Source organism: Labeo rohita, chromosome 13, assembly GCF_022985175.1.
Source record: "Labeo rohita strain BAU-BD-2019 chromosome 13, IGBB_LRoh.1.0, whole genome shotgun sequence".
NCBI classification, from domain to species: Eukaryota; Metazoa; Chordata; class Actinopteri; order Cypriniformes; family Cyprinidae; genus Labeo; species Labeo rohita.
In genome coordinates, this window is record NC_066881.1 from 17,430,540 (window position 1) to 17,457,623 (window position 27,084).

A 27,084-nucleotide genomic window follows, 5' to 3' on the forward strand; every position below is an offset into this window, starting at 1 on the left:
CTGCGCCTGTCCAGGTATTTTCCCTGTGTATTTTGTGTTGATGCTTCTGAATGGCTAAAGCACATTGGAAACAGACATTTCGGGTGTGAGATTTCAAAAACAACTTTGATAGTACAAGAAAAATCTCTGTTTTTTATACCTTCACAAATTAGTTGTCATTCCCCTCAGAAAATTTCAACCTAGGCTCAAAATGTGCTTCTACCTAAATTATACATACAATAAACATACAATTTACTGCAGTTTCCAACATTTAAATAGCCAACACAGGCTTACTGCAAATACGTACCTCTATATACATTTCTGCGAAACTGAAAAAAAAAAAATACAAAAAAAAAAGAATCTGTGTAAGAATCACTGCAGTTTCTAGTTGAAATGAGCACTAGAGGCAGTAAAACTCTTGACAACTTTTATTCCTTTTCACACAAAGTATGATGACAGGTACAAAGTTTTGATTAATAAAGCCTACTTTTCACACAGTTACTTTCTGATTCAGAATCTGAACAACCGCAATACGTACCACAAGCAGCGTAATAAAAACACAGAAATATGTGCCACGGTCAGAGGTATTGAGCGTGTGTTTTAGCGCCGCTCTCTGGACATTTCACTTTGCAACTGCCATGAAACGTGCGGTAAGCTACATAATTACGGTGTTGCAGAAATGTATTAGGGTCATTCTATAATTAGGGGTACATTTAGAATTTGACAATGTGAAGAAAAAAAGTTTTCCTTTTACTCAGACACCCAAAAATTACCTTACATTGCTGCTTTGAAACAATCTATATTGTATAAGCGGTATACAAATAAAATATAGGAATATGTGTATAAAATACCATCTATGTTTGCTACTGTCCACCATGTTACCTTTACTGGGTAACACAGTTGACAGGTAACTTAGTTGACATTTTTAGTGTTTTAGGCCTATACTCAACATGGAAGCCTAGAACTACTGAGCATATGGTATGTTTAGAAATATAGTTTCATAAACAAAACATACGTTTTATTTAAATTGTCTTGTTAAATTTTGCAGCAATAATACTTGTGTAACACTGTTGACAGTCAATTAATTTACTCTTGACACAAGTTTGCTAGTTTAACCAGTGTTAGGGGAAAGAGTGAGAACATAACTTCTAGTGTTTCATCCATGTGCTTCTAGAGGAAATATCATCATACTGTGCAAATTATGAGAGAATGGGACAAACCATTCCTTTTATAGAGGGGGGCGGTTCTAGTGGGTAACTTGGTTGACAATGTTTTTTTTGGACACAAATAAAACAAGTTATATCACAATAAGCACTTATTATTTTTGAAGCACACACCCTATTGTCTTGATAACCTTATCTAACTGAAGGCAAAACTGAAATTAATTTATATTTGAGGTAATTTTCATGCTTAAATGATGAGTAGAATGAGCAACTTTAGAAAATCGGACAGCTGAATACCAGGGTTGTATGTGATATGAACATCATTTTTGAACAAAAGATATGGCTTTTTCAACATATAGTAGTGTGATTGGGAAAAATACAATTGTGTAGTGGAAAATTAAGCATTGTGGCTTTATATTGATGAAAATATTTTAAAAACATACTTCACGGACATGAAATGTACCCACAATTATAAAATGACCCATATAGAGGCATGTATTTTCATGAGCCTGGGTTGAGAACACGAAGTACTTTTAATCTTTTTTACTCTAATTATTATTAAAGAGGCATGTTATCAGACTTTTTTTCTCACTGTTCCTCACACAAGTTTATGTTATGACCTCAAAACATATGTAAACTAATATTTTGAGATTTGCATTATATAATCACCTGCATATGTACAGAACTTCAGATACAGTAAACTTGGTACAGACCTGAGAGCTAAACACCATAAAGAAGCTCGTAAAAACAAGCAAAAATAACATTGTTGCTTCAACAAATGCGTCATCTCATGTTTGCTTTTTTAAAACAATATTGCTTATGTTTAGGGTAGGTGGTATGTTATTTTCAAGTACGATAGGGAATGAACTTTTAACACCACTTGCTGGGTTTCCAAACTGGCGCGATACATACAACAATCAATGTAATAAAACATTGCCAGATTCATGTTCATCTGTTACAGATAAAACTTAATGTGCTTTTAGCACCACTTGCTGGACATTTTACTTTGAAAGTGTTGCAAAATGTGCAAGAAGCAATCATTCATTTTGAAGAAAATGAGCCTGGGTTGAGAAATGTGGTTGATTTGCTCATCCTCCAAGTGCTGATACAAGTGACTTTATAATACTGGTATTCATTCTTAAGAATATTTTAGCAATTAGCAACTAGAAAAATCAAAAAAAGATAACTTATTTAAACTTTTAGACATTTAAATGAATATGCATGTAGTGACGCATACAAGTAGCACTTAAGAACTACTGCTTTTAATTTGAATACCATTATAATAAAGTGCTGATATTGAGTCAGTGTTCTCGAGTATTTACTCTGAAATGATCTGCAGTAGCAGTGGCAGCGAAGGCCCCAGCAGGTCGGGAGCTTTGTAGAGATCGGGTGTCTCTGGAACAGCAGCAGTGCCAGAGTTAGCCGGCTGTCTCTCTGACACACACGCACACACATCGAGAGAGAGAGAGAGAGGCCTCTCTCCTACAGCCAGTTGTACTGCAGCATTAATATTTTATACACCCACCTTTAAAGAAAGAGGAGGCCTGAGAGAACGAGTCGGAGAGGGGCCTCGGAAAACCATAGCTCAGAGGGGATTCTCCATGGCTTAACAAACATGCTAAGCTTCTGCACACACAATGACAATGCATGAAGCTCCACATGCTCTCAAATCCTAAGTTCATTGTCTACTTTATATGTGCTCAAAATTGACTGTTCTGATTTGCTGTGAATGGATTTTCTGGTCAGAGTGGGGTTTGAAGGTAGTTTATGTACATTATTGTTTGTTAATTACAGTAAATACTTACAGTCGATTGATATTTAACATGATCAGGTTTTTATAGTTGTATTGATCCGGGACCTTGTGAATTTGACACCAAATCTTGTACTTCTACCTTATTTATACTGGGCAATTTAAAATATTCAGACTGTAGATGTGAGCATATTTTCTACATTGTGCTTCCCCTTATGGATTACCCATAGTTGCTCAGCTGTTTAACTGTGGCATTTGTGCTAATTAACGGATCCTGATAATCTAAACTCTGAAAACAAATGCCATAGTTAGTAAATACAACAGACTTCCTCATTCCCCTAACTGATGATTGAATACAAATCTAGCCATATGTTACCACAGGTGGTGTTATTACAGTAAATGGCACTGTTTTTCTTTTTTCATTGTTTCAGAATGTTGAAATGTTTTATTTCTATAGCAGAGGTCGCGTTAACCGAAAATTCTCCGTCACTGATGGAAATTTTTTATCAGTGACGCAAAAATCTGAAGGCCGTCCGTCATTTTGACAGATTACACTGAGGGTGATCTATTGTAAATTGTAGCTGTAGTTCCCATCCCTATCCAGTTGGTGGCGAGTGCGCTCCAGTGTGGCAGCAGAGCAAGGGATCCAGAACAAAAACAAAACTATCACAAATGTTTTCCTATTCGTTTGATTTTGCACAGGCAGGTAAACAAAATTAAAGGAATGACTCGAAAAAAGATTTGTTCATTTTGCAGAACGAGACTCAAAGATCCGAGTCGGTAAAATGACCCGAACTTCCCATCACTACTACGAATCACGTCTAAGTTCATCGTCTGTGTACTCCAGCTAAAAATGGTAGAGTATAGCGAAAAACTCCATCTTATTTTCTCCTACAACTTCAGAATCGTCAAACACGTTGTACCTTTTTGTTTGTAAACAGCATTTGACTTACTTGCACTTTTTTAGTCTTTGCGCGTTCACTTTGTAAACACTGGGTTTGTGGTTCCACCTACGTTCGGCGTGACCTTTCGACCTGATTCAATAGTACGTAGCGTCATGAATGCGCATCCCAGAACCTGTGGTACACAAGCTTTTGTGCTTAAAAAGTATACACATTTTTATTTTCCGAAAAAAAACGACTGATCGTTTTGCTAGATAAGACCCTTCTTCCTTGGCTGGGATTGTTTAGAGCTTTTTGAAGCTGCATTTAAACTACATTTTGGAAGTTCAAAATCGGGGGGCACAACTGAAGTCCATTTTATAAAGAAAAATCCTGAAATGCTTTCCTCAAAAACCATTTCTTTACGACTGAAGACAGAAAGACATGAACATCTTGGATGACAAGGGGGTGAGTAAATTATTTGTGAATTGTTGTTCTGAAAGTGGTCTTCTCGTTTAAGGAGCACCAAAACGGTATTTATTGCTTGAATTTTCTAAGGAAATTGATAGAATTTGAAATCTGAGACTTTGTTTTATATCAAAAGTAACACAAAGCCTAGCCTATTTATGTTATTTATTGGAAGGAAGACGCACTATGTACTGTTCATTTATCAACAGAAAACAGCATAGACCAAGAGATCGGTTGTCATTTAAGAATCAATATTGGTTCATTAAAATGAGAATCGAGAAATCTATTTTTTTAACCCAGCCCTAGCGTATTTCGTTGTTTTTAAACACTGCGCTGTCGTCCTGTAGGTTCATGATTAAAAACGAAAATGTGAACAAAAATAAAAGCAATTAAATGTGTCATTCTAATTAAAATATGAAAATTACAATGACGATTAATAATAGATTATGACGGAATTTTAACGATCCTGTCCGTAAAATGACGAACAATTTTGAAGTCTAGCGCAGCCTCTGTTCTATAGTGTTTTGAAGTATAAAATTCTGAAAGTATAAGGTTCAGTATGGTGGTTCAAATAAGTAATCTGTTTTACGTTATTCAGTCAAATGTACTGTGGTTTAGTGGTTCCCACATAAACACACAGATTGCATCAGATATTATTCAATTTCATAAAATCACTTGCAAAAAATGCAGGAAAACCCCTGATAAAGAATCTCAGTCTCTCTTGCTCTGTTTCTCTGTCGGTTTATCTGGCATATTTTCAATGCAGTCTTTCTTCCCTCCTCTAGCATGAGAAACATTTGTGCAGCATGCATAAGTTGTGCATTAGAAGAATTTTCCCTCTATTCTCATATAAAACATTCTTGTTTGTCATGAGTTGTTTGAATATTGTGGGTGGAAAATGGTAAATCAATAACCATTTCCGAATACATTAAAACATTGTATGCAGGCATGTCTTTAAGTTGGCCAGAGACTAGAGGTTAGTGTGTGAATGATTTCATATAGTGTGTTTGCTCATTTGTCAGTGCTTTGCAGTAAATGTGTGGAATCATTATGAGCTCATTTAGAATGTAGAGAACTGCAGTTGTTCTATATTTGTTTTTTTTTTTCTGTTAAGGAAAAATAAAGATAGCTATAATCAGTAGTATTTGATAATTGAATAATAATGTGGTGTAGTATGTTTTTCTCCCTGAGGTTTGCTTTGATACGCTCCTGTGTGTATTGCAGAAAGCAGGGGAATTCTGATGACTAAGCACTAAAGCACACATCTTTTGCTGGACATACAAGATCTCTCTGACCTGCAGTGAACATGTCTTAAAGGGACAGTTCACCCTGAAATGAACCTTCTGTCATCATTTACTCACCCTCGTGTCATTCATTTCTTTTTTGAACACAAAAAAATAGCTGATTGCACTGACCATACAATTACAGTGAATGGTGGATGTTGATTTTGAGAAAAGGATGGATTAAAGTGGTGCATTAAATAAGTCCATATACACTACCCGTCAAAAGTTTTTGAACAGTAAGATTTTTTATGTTTTTTAAAGAAATCTGTTCTGCTCAACAAGCCTGCATTTTTTTTATCCAAAGTACAGCACAAGAGTAAAATTTTGAAATATTTTTGAACTATTTAAAATAATATATTTTATGTAATTATATAATTATATAATTATTTTTTTAAATAATTGTATTTTTAAATGTAGTTTATTCCTGTGACGTCAAAGCTGAATTTTTAGCATCATTTCTTCAGTCACATCAATTACTCCAATCACACATCATTCTAATATTTTGATTTGCTGCTCAAAACATTTATTATTATTATGTTGAAAATAGATAAGTAGAATTTTTTCAGATTTCTCTGAGGAATAGAAAGTTCTGAAAAACAGCATTTATCTGAAATAGAAATCTTTTGTAACATTACAAATATTTTTATCATTACTTTAGATCAATTCAAAGCATCCTTGCTAAATAAAAGTATTAATTTCTATCATTTCTTATAATTCGTATAATGGTATAGTGTATAATGTTACAAAATCTTTTATTTTAGATAATTGCTGATCTTTGATAATAATAATAATAATAATAATAATAATGTTTCTTGAACATCAAATCAGCATACTTGAATAATTTCTGAAGGATCATGTGACACTGAAGACTGGAGTAATAATTCTAAAAAAATGTTAGCTTTGGCGGCAGGAATAAATTACATTTAAAAAATAGAATAGAACACAGTTATTTTAAATAGTAAAAAAAAATCAAAATTTTACTGTTTTTCTGTACTTTGGATCAAATAATTGCAGGCTTGGAGAGCAAAAGAGACTTCTTTGAAAAAACATTAAAACTCTTACTGTTCATAAACTTTTGACTTGTAGTGTAACTTGTGTACCATATTCAAAATCTTCTAAAGTCATGTAGTTTTAGGTGAGAATTAGTGTGATATGTGAAAAAATATTTAAAATATATTTAAATTCATGGTTTCCACAAACTGAATTATTGAAAAACAATTAATTCCTGCTATTTCTCTTATGAACTGTAATGAATTTGCCCACAAATTAACTATACCGTTCAAAAGTTTGGGGTCAGTACGTTTTTTTTTTTTTTTTTTTAATAAAAAATGTATACTTTTATTTAGCAAGGATGCATTAAGTTGATCAAAAGTCACAGTAAAAACGTTTATAATCTCACAAAACATTTCAGTTTTCTGTTTAATTCTGAAAAAACTGTATCACAGTTTCCACAAAAATATAAAACTATTTTACGCATTGATAATAATTCAAATCGATTAACAAATCAGCACATTAAAATGATTTCTGAAGGATTGTGTGACACTGAAGACTGGAGTAATACTGCTAAAAATTCAGCTTTGCAATCACAGGAATAAATAAAATGTTAAAGTATATTACTACAGTATAGAGTACAGTTATTTTAAATTGTATGTTTTTAAACTTTTTAAATACATTTAAATACATATTACAATTGAATAGAACAGTAGATTTAATTCAGTATTTGCATCTAAGAGATTACTAATTTGAATCTTACAAAAATGTTTATTGATCTATTATCATTGGTTTATTATGCAAAGAAGCAAGTAGCCTACATAGACATGAAAGTCCTGCATCCTCCCTGATCTCTTTGTATGTCAGAGACCTGGCGTTGTTGTTGCTTTTCAAATGGTCTCTTCTCTAGTCTGATTGTGCTGTGAATTGTTGGTGTTATTGAATAATAGATGAGGAGAATCCAGGGGTGTGTCTGTCTCTGGGATCTTATCAGACAGGCAGCAGGACACTGAGTACAGTAAGAAAGATCAAACCCCATCCTCTCACACGAGAAGTTACAAACCTCAACACCAGATATGTCTTGATGTGCAGCTTTAGTTCCAATTTATACCGTGTTTTAATAAGGTGTCATTACTTTGCATGCTTGGTACCTTATCAGAGTACTTAAATAATAAACCTCTTGTCATTCCACAGTCGCTCTGGTGCCTATGGTCGTGATTGTGTTTACACCAGCGAGGTAATTATCAGCTGATTAACTGCTGTGGGCTCATTGCACAGTGTGCACCATGTGTTAACATCTGAGCCCCATGTTGTAGTCAAAGACGCAGAACCGGCGCTGGTTTGGTGCCCTGTGTAATAAATGTATGCCAGGCCCGCACAACAGAGGCTTTAGTGAGGCTCTGAGCTGCAGGAATAAAGGGCGCATTCTCACATGCCTGGCCCTCTCGTCCAGCCTCCTCATTATGTCTGTGGAGTGGAGCAAAGTCGACTCGACTCTTATTATAAAACTGTCTATTATCACACCGCATTGAGCCAACTTCTCTTCTCCCGACGCCAGAAGCTCTAAAATAACTATCTTGTACAAAAAACCTTTTAGTTAACATAGAAACAATGAACCTGACATGTTGAAGCAAGCTCACTCTTGTAAGCAGTGGTCTTTCGAAACTTCTTGATGGTCGGAAAGCCTATTTTCTTAAACTGATTAAGTATTTTAAAGGTTTTTTTGAACAGCACTGATACTGGTACTTTTTGATTTAAAAAAAAAAAGTCAAAATTTATACACCATAGGTCTTCAACAGGTAGTCTTTAAAAGGATTTGTTCTGTAATATTTGTGGAAAAATGTAAAACACTGTTTTTTGTTACCTGTGGTTTTCTTTGCTTTTCTGTTGTGTGTAAAACTGCTTTGGAAAAATTTAATTTAATTTAATTTAATTTAATTTAATTTAATGTTTTAAAGTAAAATAAATAATACAAGTCAAATAAATATTTTAAAAGTTTTTTTTTTGCATTTTTATTACAAGTTAAAAAATTTCATCACCGACGCAAAAAACATTTCAAGTATTAAGTAAATTTAAAATGTGATGTTTAAGTATATGACTTTGCTGTGGAATCTCGTTTTTATCTTTTTATCTCACAATTCTGACTTTTTTTTTCACGATTGTGGATTTAGATGTTGTAATTCTAATGTTTTTCTCAGTAAAAAGTCATAATTTCAAGTTTGTATCTCACAATTCTGTCTTTTTTCCTTGCAATTCTGACTTTTTTTTTAGAACTGGAGATATAAACTCGCAATTGCGAGTTATAAAGTTCAGTTCTGAGTAGAAAAAAAGACTGATATTTTCTCAGAACTGCTAGTTTATATCACAGTTCGCATTTAATAACTCACAATTTTGTGTTATAAAGTCAATTCTGACTTTGTTTCTAAGAATTGCAAGTTTATATCTCGCAACTCTGACCTTTTTCTCATAATTCTGACTTTATAACTCAAACGTGTAAGTTCATATCTTGCAATTCTCAGGAAAAAAGTCAGAATTACAAGTTTGTTTCACACAATTCTGAGAAAAAACAAAATTTCCATTTTTTTATTTTGTATTCAGTGGCAGAAATGAGCCTTCATGCTTTGCCGTGCAAGTATTATAGCAAAGTATATAAAAAACAATGTTTCATATACTGTAGGTAAGGTTTAAGATGCAACTATCAGCTTTGTACAGTATGTAACATATCAACCTAGAGTCAAATGGCCTGAAAATGTTTGCAAACTGCTGATAAAGATGGAGGTTATTGAGAGATTCATTAGAGAGAAACATATTTTTGGTCCCTCTTTATATTAGGTGACCTTAACTACAATGTACTTACATCAAAAAAAAAGTGCAGTGTACTTATTTTGATCATATTGTATTGCAAAACACTTTTGCTACTATTGAGGTGGGATACGGGTAAGGTTAGAGGTTTGGTGGTATGGGTAGGTTTAAGGGTGGGTTAAAGTGTACATTGTAATTATAAATGTAACTACAGAAATAAATTACAGATGTAATTACATGACTGTATTTTTTAAATATAAGTACAACGTAAATACATGCATTGTACCAAATGATTAATTTAAATGTAAGTACGTAGTAGTTAAGGCCACCAAATGTAAAGTGGGACCCATATTTTTATATTTCTTGTGTTCGCTGTTGAGGTGTGAACCATTGGAGCATCTACAGAAGCTCTAATAGCACAGCAGCTGTCTCAGAGAGAGGCAAGCCATTCAGACGCCTTCACCGTTTCATCAAACAGATGCTCGATATCTAATCCGACTCGTTCACGTAGCGTGTCAGGGTCAAAATCATGGCTGGGTGTGAGAAAAGGCTGTGGGCACTGTGTGCCATATGAGATTCACGCCCTCCTGCTCGTGGTGATTGGGTGGGTTGTCAGTATTGTGACCTGGTGTTTGACAGGCACCGCTTCTCCCTATTGTCAGCTGGCTGTTGGGAAACTGAGCACCTTAAACCTCTATTAGGAGACACATATTGTATTTCTCTTTAATCGTCCTCATCATGCTGCACAACATAAAGTTTAGAAAAGATAGAAAGCAACCTACTGTCTTGCCTAAGTTCATCGTGCAGATGGAGACACCACCGCCTTATTTATGTCAGTGTTTGTCTTTTTACAAACCTGCATTGGGATTCAAAAGTCAGCGATTACATTGAAAATCTGGGATTCAAAGACTAATTTAAACCTGAAAATAAACCAAAAATTTTATTGCACTTTTACTATGGATTATTACTATTACTATGGAGTTATAAAATCTGATTTGCAAGATATAGGCTTGCAGTTCTGAGAAATGAAGTCAGAATTGCAGAATATAAACCTGCAATTCTGGCTTTTTTCTTGCAATTGCAAGGTTATATCTCGCAATTCTGACTTTTTCCTGAGAATTGTAAGATGTAAAATTGCAATTGCAGTGGAAAAAAGATTGATATTTTCTCAGAATTGTGGGTTTATATCTCACAGTTCTCACTTAATATTTCGCAATTTTGTGTTATAAATTGTGAGATATAAACTATAATATTCTGAGGGAAAAAAAAGAATTGCGAGTTTATATATCATAATTCTGACCTTATTTCTCGAAATATCATGCAACTCTGAGAAAATAGTCAGACTTGCAAGTTGTCTTGTTTACAAACCTGCAAGGGAGTTCAAAAGTCAACAGCTACACTGAAAATCTGAGATTCAAAGACAAATTTAAATCTGGAAATAAAATAAAAATTTTGTTGCATTTTTACTATGAATTAGGGCTGTACAATCTGTATTGTCTGTACGATCCGAGTTATAAAATCAGAATTGCGAGATATAAACGAACAATTCTGACTTTTTCAGGGTTTATATCTCACAATTTCTCCTTAATATCTTTTTTTAACATCAGTTTTGTGTTATATATTGTGAGATATAAACTATACAATTCTGAGAAAAAAAGTCAGAATTACAAGTTTATATCGTGGAATTCTGACTTTTTTTTTCTCAGAATTCTGCCTTTATAACTCGAAATTTCAAGTTTATATCACACAAAAAAGTCAGAATTGCGAGTTGTCTTGTTTACAAACCTGCAGTGAGTTAGAGTTACAAATGAAAGATTGAAAATCTGAGATTCAAAGACTAATTTAAACCTGGAAATAAACCCAAAATTTTATTGCATTTTTACAGCGTTTACAGTGTTTATCAGTCTGTATCAGTTCGCAAAAAAACAAGACTCAGAATTCATCAAATTATAAAATTACCTTGTTTGAGTTAGTTTTTGTGTGTGTGTCATATAATGTAGTTAAACAATATCACGAGTGAGATTCTTCAAATGTCAGCATGATTAGAAATGTGATACTGATTGACAACAGTTGAATAAACATTAAGTTGATATGAATTCACTTACATTTTAGACACAATAGTGTCATTGTTATTTGTTTATTCAGTGAACCATTCATAAAGACAGCTACTGTGTCCAAAATCAAATCCCTCCCTGCTATATATGTCCGAATTGAGAGTATTCGAAAAACAGCAGACGAAAAGTGCATTTGATCCATGGGAGGGGATTTGTGAATGGCAGTGAAGCGGCACAACTGACGCTGCTAGGAAAGTAACAACATGGCAGATATGGCATAACATACTACCCACGTTCATACTGTATTTTACCAGTCGCAAATTGAAATGTAGTACATACTGAGCATGTGACTTTACACACACTGCACCTTGGACCACTTACTTATTTCCTGAAGGAATCAGCTATTTGAACAAATCATTTGAATGAATGACTCAATGACTTATTACATCTGTGACTTGGTGCCACCTACTGGCAGTTTTTTTTTTTTTTTCAATATTGGGATAACATTTTTTGTCAATACCAAACACCCTACTATGAATACACAATATTGGTAGGTCATCGGTTATCAGTCAATATAAATTTTTTACATAAATCATTATATTGGCCGGATTTTGTCCCTATATTCTCGCCTCCCACTCTATCTTGTGTGACTAGCAATATGTCTGCCTCAGACTGGGCAAGAAGCATTTAAAATGCTTTTCGACCCAATGTTATATTTACCATGCCAGTTAAAATAATGTCTTGACTCACTGCTCTCAGTGTTTACGTTTAGCCTGGGCCTACGTATTTGCTGAATCTATGTGATTTTTGCAGCCATTGTGGGGATGTAGTCTGTGTAAAAGTTTATGTTCTTTTAGCCTCAAATATTCAGACTGTCTTTCCCAAATTTATGTTGACAGATTAGATTTGTGACAGTGTGTTTGTCTTAGTAAGTTCTTCAGCAAGTGAAACACAACAACAACATCAACAAAAACGATAAGTTTGTATGGAGATTTGTTTAGGTTAATGGTTTGTTTCAGCAGAACACGAGTTGTCTACTGTTTGTACTACTGTTCTGGCTAGACTCCTAATCGCTTTTAGTGCAGAATATATATTTTGCCAAGTGAATGTGGACAAAGGACTTGGTGTTTGTGTGTGAGGATGGTGGGAGGGGTGAGGCTATGAGGACAGAAGGGGTGTGTGTGTGTGTGAGCAGGGGTAGAGCGAACGGTTCGTAATGTGGTAGTGGTGCTGGAGAGGATGGGAGGAGATGGAAAGGGCTGAAGGGGAGGGATGTGCTTTTGTTTTGTTCTCTGTTGCTGAGCAATGGGGACTAAAGCATTGGGAACAGCTGTGATGGCCAAAGCTTTTCTCTTTCACTCTGCCGGAGAAGCCCTCAGGCACATGCACAGATACAGCAGACTAATGTGTGTGTGTGTGTGTGTACCAGGAGAGGGAAAAAGAGAGGGAAAAGGAGGCTGATATTAACCGAAGGAGGCATTAGTGCTCTTCTGAAGGTCAGGTAATCACTGTGTAAGTGAGTGCAATTAGTACAAAGAAAAACGGACTGCTGAAGAAAATTAGTTCAGATGGCTTTGTGCTGAAGAGGATGCTGGGAAATGTAGTCACAGAGAACGGTAACGAGATGTAGCAAGTTATATAGGTATGGATAGTGCCAGTAAGATTTTTTTGGAAAGTAATGAATGCAATAATTTATCAAGGATGCACAAAAATGATCAAAAGTGACAGTAAAAACATTTACATAATACATTTACTGTATTTAAATATTGATGTTCTTTTGAACTTTCTATTTATCAAAGAATCTTGAAAAAAATGTATGATGGTTTTTGCAAAAAATATATTACAGCATATATTTTTAACATTGACAATAATAAGAAAAAAATGCATCTTGAGCACCAAATGAACATATTAAAATGATTTCTGAAGGATCATGTGATGCTGAAGACCGAAGTAATGGTTGCGGAAAATGATACTTTGCCATCACAGGAAAAAAATGACATTTATTAAATATTATATAAAATAGAATATATAAATATACAGTTGAAGTCAAAAGTTTACATGCACCTTGCAGAATCTGAAAAATAAAAGACATTTACATATAGTCCACAAGAGAAAATAATAGTTGAATTTATAAAAATGACCCCATTCAAAAGTTTACATACACTTGATTCTTTTATTTTTATTATTACTCTTTATTAACCATTTTTGATTTATAACTTTTTACAGCAGAGCCTGAGATCTGCCCATATACATAAACAAATTAAATAAATTAAGTAAAATAAAAACTTGTGATACAGTACATTACAGAACAGTATTGACGTGATAACACGTTAGGGGTGTGCATTGGCACTGCCCTCACGATTCGATTCGATTATGATTCACCAGGTTTTTTAAGTCATGAGGCAATACAAGCAGATATTAAACGATTTTATTGGCTGCTATTCGATTCTATGATGCATTAAATTAAATAAAATGCGATCCAATCAAAAATTCTAAAATGCTCAAAATCAGTGCTTTTCAAACACAATCAAAATCAGTGTTTAAGACTTGTCTAGTTTCCCATTCACTTCATAAAATCCGAAATGTGCCCAGATGTCCGCTTTCTAAGCTTTGGGCGCGTTTTTAATAACCCGTCTATCGCGGTCATCTCCCTCCGCCTCAGCCATCTTGCTCGTTGTTGTTGTTATTCCCCCGGAACCGGAAGTATTTGAAACTTCACAACTTTATTTTCCGCCAGAAAATAAACAGTGACATAATCGATTATGGCACTCTGCCACATCGATGCTGAATCGTTCATGCCCCGCATCGCGATGCATCGCCGAATCGATTATTGTTGACACCCCTATAACACGTACATCTCAGGATTTCAAGAGGTCTGACAGAGTGTCAATAAGGTCCAAGAAAAATTTTATTGTCTTTCTAGTGGCACCATGTATTTTGGCTGTGGTACACTCCATAAGGGCAATGTCCAGTAAGTATGACATCCACGTCAATTTAACCGGAGTAGATGTATCCAACCACAATTTTAGAATAACCTTTTTGGCAGCAGTAAGAGCAGCAGACATATTCCTTTTTTGATTGACAGACAGTGATAGTGACGAATTATCCAACACATACACTTGATTCTTCATACTGTTTTGTTACCTGAATGATCCACAGCTGTGATATTAGTATTATTATTATTTTTTGTTGTTGTTGTTTAGTGATAGTTGTTCATGAGCCCCTGTTTGTCCTGAACAGTTAAACTGCCCGCTGTTCTTCAGAAAAAAATCCTTCAGGTTCCACAAATTCTGTGGTTTTTCAGCATTGTTGTGTATTCGAACCCTTTCCAGCACTGACTGTATATTTTTGAAATTCATCTTTTCACACTAAGGACAACTGAGGGACTCATATACAACTATTACAGAAGGTTCAAACACTCACTGGTGCTTCAGAAGGAAACACAATGTGTTAACAGCTGTGGGTAAATATCACTTATTTTGTCTTCTGGGAAACATGTAAGTATCTTATGTCTTATGTTGTAACTGTTCAAGGGACTCATGAACAACTATCACTAAACAAAAAAACACAGGTGTGTATCATTCAGGTAACAACACAGTATTAATAATCAAGCATATGTAAACTTTTGAACAGGGTCATTTTTATATATTCAACTATTATTTTCTCTTGTGGACTATATGTAAACATCTTTTATGTATATCTTATTTAGGTCAGTACTAAATAAAAAATAACATCCGTTTTGTATGACAGCTCTTATTTTGGTAAAATAATTTGCATTTTGCAGATTCGGCAAGGGGTATGTAAACTTTTGTCCTTGACTGTATTTTATAACTTATAACTGTATGTTACACAATAGTACTGTTTATGCAGTGTTTTTGTTATGATTTATTTAATAAATTATTAATGTTTATTAATCTAGATATTTTCAAAATTTGTATTTAAGCTGTAATGTTGCTTAAATTAGTTTTTACAGTAATTTTACAGTTGAGGATGTTACCATTAGACATTGGTGTTGTTTCAAAAGAACATTCCTACAAACAACATGTTCTATTTTAATATCAGAATTCTTGATTGCGACCGTTGTTTCCAAGAAGTTTTTAGAAAAAAAACATGCTTAATGCATTTGAGACTGATTGTCCTGACAGTAAGCTAGTCTCTGTTAAACTTCAGACTTCACTGAACGAGTGCACGTCCAACGGAGTGTGCGCAACAGAACAGGAGCTCAATAGTTCTGACTAAAATGTACATTTTGCTAAAATATTTGTTCATAGCGATCGTAATGTTGTGTTTGTGTTGTCGAGTTGTGAGTTTGGACCTTAGTTATTGGAGCAGCAAACTTTCTCCATAGGGGTCTTCCTCCATCCATTGTAAATAGACTCCTCGTACGCGCCCACCGCAAAGATCACTCCACTGTGCTCCTCGAACAACCACACTGACCAGGCTGAACAATGTACCCATAAATGGCCTGGCTCAAGGGAGTCTGGACTGCAAATATATAATTATTGTCTCATTTTTCTGTTTTACAGGACATAATTTGGGTCATCAGACTCTGAATTTGGCTAATATCGATAGTGGTATGAAAACATCACACTGTGATCAGTGATTATTGGCGTAGCTCTTATCCCAAGTGACATCTCAGCTGTGGCTTCGGTCCAGGGTCGTCCAATCATTTCATTACCCACAATCCTAAGCACTCTGGTGCCTTTCATTTCTCCGTGTTTGATGTTCTTAGTGACATCTGTGGCTTCATTCTCTTCAACAGGCCATTTCAGAAGGAGCAGACACGGCAACAAATGCTGTAGTGTTTTCAGCAAGTAAACAGAAACTAAAATAACTAAAGCAGTGGACCACAAAATACCAAAATTAAATAGGGGAAAAAAAGAAGAACATGGAAATTGGGATTTGAGACATTCTTTAGGAGCCCACAATTTTGAAAACACAAGAGACATGTTGAATACGGAGGTGCTGGCATGCAGAAGCCCTAAATACCAAAATGATTGCTTTTTGCTACGAGTTGTTTTTCATCAAGACATTCGATCTTTTTCATTTCAAACCTGCTGTTTTTCTCTTCTTCTTCTTCTGTCTGTCATGTCTTCTAGTTTGAAGACATGTAGGAAAAAACCGGTGAAAACATGTTTTTTTATGACTCAGGCCATCTTCAGCTGTGACTAATATTCATAAATGTTTTTTTAAAATCAGCGGTACTGTCTGTACCACTGATCAAACAACTGTACCCTATCAAACAACTGCTTGATGTGAGAAAGACAAATATCCAGTATGGTTAGAGAAAATAGTTTTGTAGATTCTGCAATATCCAACGCTGAAATGTTTATTGAATTAGTCAGCCGGAGACGAAATGGCAAGTCACGATAGGGGAATGTTTGCCGTCTAGTGTGACCACTGTAGAAAGGTACCTGTTTTCTACAATTACTGTCTCTCCCAACATGGGTTTGGTACTGTTACATTAGTCGTGAGTCTATGAATAGTACAATAGGAATGCAATAATTCACTGGGCATTAAGTGCGCCGACACACACCAGAAAGACTTGCTTAGTTTTGTGCTCGCCCATGTAATTATGCTTTCATTTAAACGCATTATTTACAGACATTATGGCAAATTACTCACAAGCACACGTGATGAAGTTTTGATGGAGCCAGTGGACACAGTCACAAACACACTCAGAGAACGTGCCAGTGACAAATAAGGAACACTGAAAAACAGAAATGTAATTGTCATGTGGAACAAGAAAAGTGTACATGTAATGAAATGTGGTATTTGATCTCTGATAATTCCTTACACCTTGAATACATGTGAGTGTAATCACTTTCAAATATATTTTTCTCAATAAAAATGTCAAGTTTTTTTTGAAAATATAATAAATTGACTCTTCATCTGCGAGCTTGATTGACAGGCGATCTGACCATTCATAATGCAGAATCTGCCATTTTGTCCAATGAACAAACCAAACACGAGAGTAGATTAACGTTGGTGGACTTGAACTTGAGAAATAGTGTGTACTAAAGTCTTTCCATGATTGAAACGATACTTTCTGATGTTCGTTCATGTTTATTTTATGCTATAACTATTAAAGAGGAAAAGACCGTTTACGTGCTGCTTAAACTGAGGTGCTACAGCGATCTGTCACGACACATTAAAGGAGTAGTTTACTTCCAGAACAAAAATTTGCAGATAATATACTCACCCCATTGTCATCCAAGATGTTCATGTCTTTTTTTCTTCAGTCGTAAAAAAATTATGTTTTTTGAGGAAAACATTAATTTCAGGAATGATCTCCATATAATGGACTTCTATGGTGCCCCGAGTTTGAACTTTCAAAATGCAGTTTAAATGCAGCTTCAAAGGACTCTAAATGATCCCAGATGAAAAGAAAGGTGCTTAAAGAATTTATATGCTTTTTAACCTCTAATGCTTATCTTATCTAGCTCTGCCATGCACGTGTACTCTTTGCAGCCCCATTCAATACAGTTAGGGTATGTCGAAAAACTTCTATTTCATTTTCTCCTCCAACTTCAAAATCATCCTACATAGCTCTATTACCTTTTTTGTAAAGGGTGTTTGACCTTTTTTGCATGTTCACTTTGTGCAGCGATGTAGGACAATTTTGAAGTTGGAGGAGAAAATGAGATGGGAGTTTTTCGACATGAAAAATAACAGATTGTTTTGCTAGATAAGACCCCTGTTCCTTGGCTTGGATCGTTTAGACCAGGGGTGTCAAACTCCGGTCCTAGAGGGCCGCAGCCCTGCAGAGTTTAGATGTAACCCTGATTAAACACACCTGATCCAACTAATCAAGTTCTTCAGGCTTAATTGAAAACTGCATAGTATGTGTGTTGGAGCAAGGTTGGAACAAAACACTGCAGGGCTGCGGCCCTCCAGGAACTGAGCTTGACACCCCTGGTTTAGACTCTTTAAAGCTGCATTGAAACTGCAATTTGGAATTTCAAACTCACCAGCACCGTAGATGTCCACTATATGGAGATAATTACTAAAATGTTTTCCTCAAAAAAACATAATTTCTTTATGACTGATGAAGGAAAGACACATACATCTTGGATGATGGGGTAAGTACATTATCTGTAAATTTTTGTTCTGGAAGTGAACTTCTCCTTTAAAGAGCCACAAAATGGTATCTATTTTTTGAATTTTTAAAAAAAATGACAAAATTCGAAAGCTGAGGCTTTGTTTCAAATTAAAAGTAACCTGCTCTGTTTTGCCTGTCAGCGCATTGTCAGTTTTCCCTTTGCTCCACGATAGAGCTGTATGATTAATCGTTTAAAGGTTGCGATCTCGATTCAAACACCCATGTAATCTGATTTCTGAATGACAACTATTCGTCTGTGTTTATTAAACCTTTAATAAAGTTATACCGGAATGTTTAAATTCGCTATGAAATGGCTTCACAAACAGTCTTTTCAAGCACACAGTATAATTTCTGTCTTGCAATCATTCATATTATCACAGAAGTACTGGGATAAAAAGTTTATAGTTTGGATATAAACATTAATAAAAATGGAGCAAATCATCTTTTGAAACTAACTGGTGCTTCATATAACATTTGTTGATTACATTGTTTTGCCACTAGGTGGCAATAAGTGTCTGTTAAAATTTGTCATTGAATCATTCATTCAAGAGATTCGTTCAAAAATGCGGATTCATTCAGTAATGGAACAAGTGAAGTATTTATGAATGAATAATTCATTCAAATTATTTAAACATCTTTGTATAGAATGAGGCTGATAATGTATGTTATTTTGCTTAGTTTAGAATCGTAGGAGAATCCTGATCTCTGTTTGATTCTCAGTTTATCTAGAATCATGCAGCTCTACCCCGCAATGTATTTTTTACTGTGTGAGAACATGATGTGTGGTCAATCACCACACAGTGTTTTACAGCCTAAACAAACTTTTCCTTGTCATTTAATAGCTCGAATTATGGTCACCTTTTATTTTAAGGTCCAATTCTCGCTATTAACAAACCATTAAAGGAGAAGTCCACTTCCCAAATAAAGATTTACAGATAATGTATTCACCCCCTTGTCATCCAAGATGTTCATGTCTTTCTTTCTTCAGTCGAAAAGAAATTATGTTTTTTGAGAAAAACATTTCAGCGTTTTTCTTCATATAGTGGACGTCTATGCCCCAAGTTTGAACTTCCAAAATGCAGTTTAAATGCGGCTTCAAACGATCCCAAATGCGGTTGTAAACGATCCCAGCCAAGGAAGAAGGGTCTTATCTAGCGAAATGATCTGTTATTTTTTATAAAAATAATACGATTTATATACTTTTTCATGTCAAACGCTCGTCTTGTCTTGCTCTCCCTGAACTCTGTGTGTTCGGGCTCAAGACAGTTAGGGTATGTCGAAAAATTGTATTTTCTACCTCATCTCCAAAAATCATTTCAAAATCATCCTACATCGCTGCAGAAGTACCAACACAGTCTTTGCAAAGTGAACATGCAAAGGAGATCAAACACCCTTAACCAAAAAGGTAAAACAGTGATATAGGACGATTTTGAAGTTGAGGGAGAACATGAGATGGGAGTTTTTCGACATACCCTAACTGTCATGAACTGGAAAAAAACAGAGTTCAGGCAGAGCAAGACAATACATAAATTGTATTATTTTAATGAAAATAACCATTCGTTTTGCTAGATAAGTCTCTTCTTCCTCGGCTGGGATCGTTTAGAACCGCATTTGGGATCGTTTGAAGCTGCATTTAAACTGCATTTTGGAAGTTCAAACTCAGCGCACCATAGACGTCCACTATATGGAGAAAAATGCTGAAATGTTTTCCTCAAAAAACATAATTTCTTTACGACTGAAGAAAGAAAGACATGAACATCCTGGATGACAAGGGGGTAAGTACATTATCTGTAAGTTTTTGTTCTTCTCCTTTAACTTCGACTTTTGCCTCAATAAACTCCTATTTTGCTGCTAATTAATAGTTAGTAAAGTAGTTGTTAATTTTAGGTATTGGGTAGGATTATGGATGTAGAATATGGTAATGCAGAATATGTGCATTTATATTTATAAGTACTAACTTATATTTATAAGTACTAATAAATTGTCAATATGCTAGTAATATGCATGCTAATAAGCAACTAGTTAACAGTATGAATTGATCCCCATACTAAAGTGTTACCCAAATTATGTGATATTTTAGTAGACTTATTGAGGTTAACAAGTGTCCTCTACTGATATCTTTCCTGTTTTATGTTTTTTTCTTCATTTTCAAGATATAATAATAAAAGATTCCACAGTTGAATCACACAACCATTTTAGACCTTACGCCCCCCAAAAATGTATCAAAATGAATTTTTATTTATTCAAATGAAACTTATTTTTGCATGAGTTACAGAATTTTGAATAAATTAATAGATGCGGACCAATGTCATTGACCCTTTTCCTTTATATTCATGTTGAATTATTATCTTTTTATGCTCCCACAGAGAATTTCCTTTTAGTCGTGGCACCAACCTTTAATGAAATATCATCCCTTTCCTGTCGGATTTTATTGGATATATTCTGTGCCAAAACTTCATGCCGTTAATGTAAGACCTTTCCGCTCGTTCTGGGTCTTTGTGTCCACTCAAAAATTTGGCTCCCAATAAACACATCTTGAGCGTTTTGAAGTTCTCCAGCCCCGGCCAGGAGAGTCACAGAATGAAAGAGAAAAACAGCATGATGTATGGTGTCCTGTCATATATGGAGTCCACTTCCAAAACCACAACCATCACTGCATTGGTTTTGCTCCAGCCGGGGTGTGTAAGTGTATTTACGTGAGTGTATGTTCATGTGAGACGTGCAAACCTACTAATGTCTGGAGGAGGGTTGGAAAACACTGTGTTATATCAATATTGTTCTGCATAATCACCATGGAAATGGGATAAAACACAAGTGTGTACACAAAGTTCAGTGTTCTTTTAGTTTTTTTTCTTATAGCACAGCACGCCTCATAGCATGGCCTGTTGTTCTTTGCCTTAATACACAGCACCTTAGGGAGCGCAGTGATGGATGACTTACAATAACCCTTTTTCATTTATCTTCTGTTTCCGTAGTATTGAGATGATGATTGTTATCCAACTATCACCTTTTCTGTTTATTTTAAAATAACTGTTATCACAGCATTGCTAGTAGGCTTACTTGTAAATTCCCCCGCTTGCTCGTGTTAAGATGATCCCTATAATTAAATATCCGAGTTCTTTTGTGTTTCCGCTCTTTATCTTGTCCTCTCTTCTTTACCTGCCCACTTCCTGCAAGGCAAGATTTTTACACACACACATTCTCAAATCTCTCTGTTTTATCCTCCTGGCTTCTCTTTCTGAAATGTTGCATGACTCAGGGTTTGTAGCATTGCTCTGCACATGTATGCAGTAAGAGAAGCTGGGTCGTGTGAGGGTCTGAGAGATTCTGATGTGGAGGCGGCACAGGAGGGAAATGCTTTAACGTTGGCTATAGGGAAAGTGGGCAGCTGGATTCGCGTAGGGGAGATTCATGTCAGGCTTGTCTGACAGTCTGGCACGTGGTGCACCTCAGACACGGGCTGACCGTGGCAAATAATAAATAAATGAAGAACAAAAGGGAATCAGGTTTCAGACCGGCTTTAACTTCTCACCTTCCGTGGCCGCTATGGACATCATAGTCAAGAAATTATTTTTCAAGATGGTTTTTTTTTCTGCACTCAGAGAAACCATCCATTTTCAACCACTTCAACAGCCATTATTAAATATTTGAAAAATAATTGAAAAATATAGCGTTTTTTGAAACAATAAAATATATCAAAGCTTGATTTACAGTAAATGAAACCACTGCATGGCAATAAACAGCAATATTTACTTGGATATATATGAACAGTGTTCATATATATGAATATATGAACAGTGTCACATGAGAATTTTTGACTTTCTTTATTTTGAGTCATGACCAATAATTTCAGTTTTAAAGTTTGATAAGATAGATGGAAGTAGTCAAACTTAGTTCTAACTTCAACTTTTTCTGTTTTACAGAGAAAAGAATAGTACTTTTTTCAAACCCCAATGCTACTGAAACATGTTTCAACATGCTCATGCTTGTGAGTCACAAGACAAGGAAGGATATGTGAAACTTACGTAATTGCACAGAAACTTAATAGCCAATTTAAAAAAAAAAGAAATTAATACTTTTGTTTAATAAGGATGCATGATCTAAAGTAACAGTAAAGGCATGTTACAAAAGATTTGTTTCAAATAAATGCATTTTTTTTTTTTTTTTTTAAAGAATTCTGAAAAATACATCATGACTTCCACCGCAGTGTTAAGCAGCACAACTGTTTTCAACTTGATAATAATAAACAATGTTTTTGAGCAGCAAATCAGCACATTAGAATGATTTCTGAAAGATCACATGACACAGAATACTGGAGTGGTGATCCTGAAAATTCAGCTTTGACATGATAAGAATAAATTACATTTTAAACAGTTATTTTAAATTCTAATAATATTTCACAATATAATTTTTTTACTGTATTTTTTATTAAATAAATGTAGCCTTTTTTCAAAAACATTAAAAAATCTTATACCAACAACAAACCTTTGAATAGTAATGTTTCTACCATCCCATATGGCACAAAAATGTATTTTTAAAATTAGTGCTGGGCATTAATGGGATTAATCGCATTTAATTTTTGTGTACATATTATATGTGTGTGTACTGTGTATATTTATTATGAATACATAAATACACACACACGCATGCATATATATTTTAAAAAATGTATGTTTATATATTAAATATATATTCATATGTAATATCAGTTATATGAATAGAAATACATGTACATTTTTCAAAAAAAAAAAAAAAAAAAAAAATGTAGGCTGTAAATGTAAATGTAAGGAAATCAATTTTCTGGCCATGAAATACATTTTTAAATATTTTGGTATATGAAGGTTGAATCTAAATATATTTGTAATATCAAAACTATGTGTCATTGTGCACCATTGTGTACATCAGATATTTAGCAAATGTTTAAAATATATGTTGGCCATAAAAATGTATGGGATTCTTTCAGGCCACTGATTTGAACAGCTGTTTATCCAAGGCTGCAATCAGTTATGATGTTAAGATGAGGGAGCACCCCCTGCTGAAGTGTGTCTGTATGATAATGAGCCAAATTAGATAATGAGAGAGACAGACGTGCCAAGTGTACTCGACGAAGTGTAGAGGAGGAGTGGAGTGGACTGTGGTGTGGAGGGGAGGGTTTAGCAGGAGTTTAGTCAGGGTCGTTTCTGCTGGCACCAGAACCCTTGTGTCTGTGTCACTGGGACCCTGAAGAGGCCTGTAATTAACAGCACTGCAATCAAGTAGCTCTTTTGTTTGCATGACTGTGTGTAATAGAGCAGCATGATTTCACACCAATTTTCATGATATCAACACCAAATATCTGTCATCATATCATGGAGTGGAGGGCTTCATGTTTTACCTCAGTCATGCATGACCTGTTGTTCTGCGGCTTTTTCAATTAGTTCACCCATAAATTCTGTCGGTTTTTATTCCCCCCCTAATGACGTTCTAAACCCGTGAGACCTTCTTTAATCTTCAGAACACAAATTAAAGGAGAAGTTCACTTCCAGAACAAACATTTACAGATAATTTACTCACCCCCTTGTTATCGAAGATGTTCGTGTCTTTATTTTTTCAGTTGTAAAGAAATCAGATTTTTTGAGGCAAACATTTCAGGAATGATCTCCATATAGTGGACTTCTATGGTGCCTGTGAGTTTGAATTTCCAAAATGCAGTTTTAATGCAGCTTCAAAGGGCTCTAAATGATCCCAGCTGAGGAAGAAGGGTCTTATCTAGCAAAACGATCGGTTATTTTCTAAAAAAATGGACAATTTCTATACTTTAACTTCAAATGCTCATCTTGTCTAGCTCTGCGTGAACTCATTTTCTCCTCCAACTTCAAAATCACCCTACATCTCTGTTTTACCTTTTGTTGTAAAGGGTGTTTGACCCTCCTTGCGCGAAAATAAAATGGGAGTTTTTCGACATACGAAAAATGCAGAGCTAGACAAGACAAGCATTTGAGGTTAAAAAGTATATAAATTGTCAAATTTTTTAGAAAATAACTGATTGTTTCGTTAGATAAGACCCTCCTTCCTCAGCTGGGATTATTTAGAGCCCCTTGAAGCTGCATTTAAACTGCATTTTAGATGTTTAAACTCGTGGGCACCATTGAAGTCCATTATATGGAGAACATTCCTGAAATGTTTGCATTTACAACAGAAGAAAGAAAGACATGATTTAAAGACATAAATTATCTGTAATTTTTTGTTCTGGAAGAGAACTTCTCCTTTAAGATATTTTGATAAAATCCGATAGCTTTCTGACCCTGCATAGACAGCAATGCAACTGACACGTTCAAGTCCCAGAAAGTTAGTAAGGACATTGTTAAAATAGTCCATGTGATGTGGTTCAACAGTAATTTTATGAAGTTACGAGAATGCTTTTTGTGCACAAAGAAAACTATTTTCACAATGTCCTTTTTGGGCCTTGAATGTGTCAGTTGTGTTGCGGTCTATGCAGGGTCAGAAAGCTCTCAGGTTTCATCAAAAATATCTTAATTTGTGTTCCAAAAATGAACAAAGGTCTTACGGGTTTGGAACGACATTAGGGTGAGTAATTAATGACTGAATTTTTATTTTTGGGTGAGCATAAGAGAAGATATTTTGAAGAATATTGGTAACCAAACAGGTTTAAATTTTCATTTTTGGGTTAACAATTCTTTTAAATATGAAAGGTTTGCACATCATAGTAGGATTAGTTCAGGAAATAAAGCATGTTGCTCATTATTCGGTAATGACTCATATGTTTTTGGAATGGATGCCCACACTGTTCGTGCCATGTTCAGCGCTCTTGCTGAAGAGGCATTTGTTGGGAGGTTCCCCCAACAAATGATCATACACTGTCACAACGTATAAGACAGGCTTCGTAAAGAAAGGCAGGAGAGATCCGGAGGGAGAGAGAAAGGGAGGGGAGAAAGAGAGACACAGGGAGACAGAGGAATACGGGGGGGAGAGAGAGAGAAATGGGACGGGCTGCGCTTCCTTGCTTGTAGTGTGGGGGAACAAAGGGGATGTTGTAGATGCCGCCCAGCGGCCAGCACTACTCCGTCCTACCTCGACTGCTCACTGAGCCATTTCCTGTTTTTGACCTGAAATCTTTATTTAGAACCACCCTTTTGCTCAGCTCTCTCCTCCTCATTTATAACAACACGGAGATAGACACAGGAACACGGATTCACACCGTTGCTTTTTGTCTCACATTTACTCCAGTGGTGTTTTAATGTGGGAAATTCGAGATCTGTGTCTGTAGAGCAGTATGAGATGTGTACATGGCTTTTGAAATATTTTTTGTTTGTGAAATATGCAAGGCTTTCTGTAACATTCTAACAGGCAACATCCTAAACCGGCTGCCCTAAATCTAAGCCCGCTGCTGACTTAAAATAGGTGAGCATTGTGCCCGTTGCCAAATACGCCGGCGATGGTACATGAACGGTGTGAACTGTATGGAAACATGCCCTGTGTTTTTGCAGTGGTGGCAATAAATCACACTGCATTGATGCAAGCTGTGTTCGTTGGTTTCCTTGGAGAGACCATAAAGTTTATTTATGTGTTCTGAATTGTGTATTTACTTTGGAAATAATGCTTAATTGCCACTTAAATGGATCAAGTCTAAAAATAAGAGCAGACAGTGAAGCATTTTATTCCGGGATGATGCATTGCTTGAAAGAAGTGTGCCACTTTTATGATCTCATATGTCACCTGGTGACCAGTTTAAAATGATGTGTATTTAAATCTGGCAGAGCGATCATTTAGACAGTTTTAAAGGATGACTTTTTTGCATCAGATATGCTTGACATAGATGTGATGCTGGCAGCTGTTTATTATACGTTTTAATTGTACTAATTTAACTGTCTATGTGTAACTGTTATTATACAGCTGGAGTTCTAATGTACACTGATACTGTATACAGTGCGTTATGAGCCATGCAGTGCTTGTCCTTGCCATGTGGTGGCAGTTCGATAGCTTGAGGCCTATATAAGAGCATCATCGGTAAGGTCATACAGTATGCAGCTGTTGGGAACTATAGCATGTATATTGCTCTCTGATATGCTCACCCTTCACAAACAAACCCTTTTTCATTACAAGCACTCAAGAACATTAACCTTAACCCTTTGTATAACAGTAGTGGTTTTTCTTGGCTTAAAAGCATTAAAGCAGTTGGATTTATTTAGATAATTATTATTTTATGTATGCATTAAAAAAAAACCTATTTGATTAACATTTAATGATCAAAAATGCAATATGTAGCAGCGTCTAACATTTTATATAGGGCCCTTTTACACCATGATTTTCCCCATTACAAAAAATGTAACTTGTTTAAAATAGTAAAATAACATAATTTGAAAACTTTGTGCAGCTGTAAATAATCATATTCCATTTTCTCAATTTTAACACAAACCGTCATGCATTACCGCCTGCATTCCTCATGCTCAACCTTCATCCCTGTTTCCTAAGTAAAAATGATCAAACAAATATTTGCCTTTACTAGCTAGCCTGTAGTGACCGACAGCCTAATTAAGGCTAAAAGTGAAACCCCATTCTGTAGTTGGTTTACTTATTTTTTATTTGAAGGAATAGTTCACCCAAAAATTAAA

At 35.2% G+C, this 27,084-nt stretch overlaps 1 protein-coding gene across 1 annotated transcript in view; it reads left to right on the top strand.

Moving 5' to 3' along the window:
• Positions 1-27,084, top strand: part of sertad2b (SERTA domain containing 2b) — a 49,052-nt gene that overhangs the window by 2,760 nt on the left and 19,208 nt on the right. The gene's annotated exons all lie outside the window — the stretch shown is intronic.